Genomic DNA, 915 nt, shown 5'->3' on the forward strand with positions numbered 1-915 from the left:
CTCACCGCGACAAACAAGAAAACAGCGAATAGGCACTAGCTTTCATTCTTCCGGATACCTTCGCACTCCAAAAATGTCCATAGGAGCCCGGGAAGGAACCGCGGTGACCACCGGTCTGAATGCTTCTGGTCGAGGCTTCCGGAACCGGGGAGGACGACCACTCGGTGAATCCACAGCGGAGGTTGACGTCCACCCGGAATTTTCGCCCTTCTAGATCCCGAGTGGACGTCAAATGTCGTGCAAAAGCTCGGAACCCGACGATACCGATAATTTCTAGCGCGAAACTTGACGACGATATGGACTCCTTTGCTATGGAGATCAGTTCACAGATACCTATCTATATGCTCCTGGTGGCGCTTGCCATAGAATTGAGAGTCATAGATCCCGCTGTATCCGGGAGGCGTTCCCAAAAACGGCCGATGGAGTATAAATTATATATCCTCCTTGCGAGCTCGTTCAATTCTTCGCAATCGTCAACGGAGTGGAGAAACTTGACGCTCAGAACCCATTCGAGTGCGAGACTTACGGCGAGCGGCGTTCCCTCGGATCGAACATTCGAGTTCGACCACTCATTGTGATCGTTCGTAAGAGTCGATGAGAGTTTCGAGGAACGTTTACTGTGCGAGGTAGGGGAGATTCGGCGTCTGCTTGAGGAGGAATCACCGTACCCGACTCCCCTTCCGCTGGAGCTCCCCGCTCACCCTCCGGTGAGCTCGCAAGTAATTTGTTTCCATTTGTAGCTCGTTTGCCCCGGGGGTGTCTTCGGCTTCTCCTCTAAGTAGCCATCGTTCATCGAGCCGCAGTCGCGGGAGGGGAAAAGGGCGGGCCGACGGTCGAGCTGGTGTCTGGTGGGCAGACCGAGGCGGTCGGCTCGAATCGTATGAGCGAGACGATTAAACTGGCATTGAGTTTACC

This window comes from Galendromus occidentalis, unplaced genomic scaffold, assembly GCF_000255335.2.
Source record: "Galendromus occidentalis unplaced genomic scaffold, Mocc_1.1 scf7180000075992, whole genome shotgun sequence".
Lineage (NCBI taxonomy): Eukaryota > Metazoa > Arthropoda > Arachnida > Mesostigmata > Phytoseiidae > Galendromus > Galendromus occidentalis.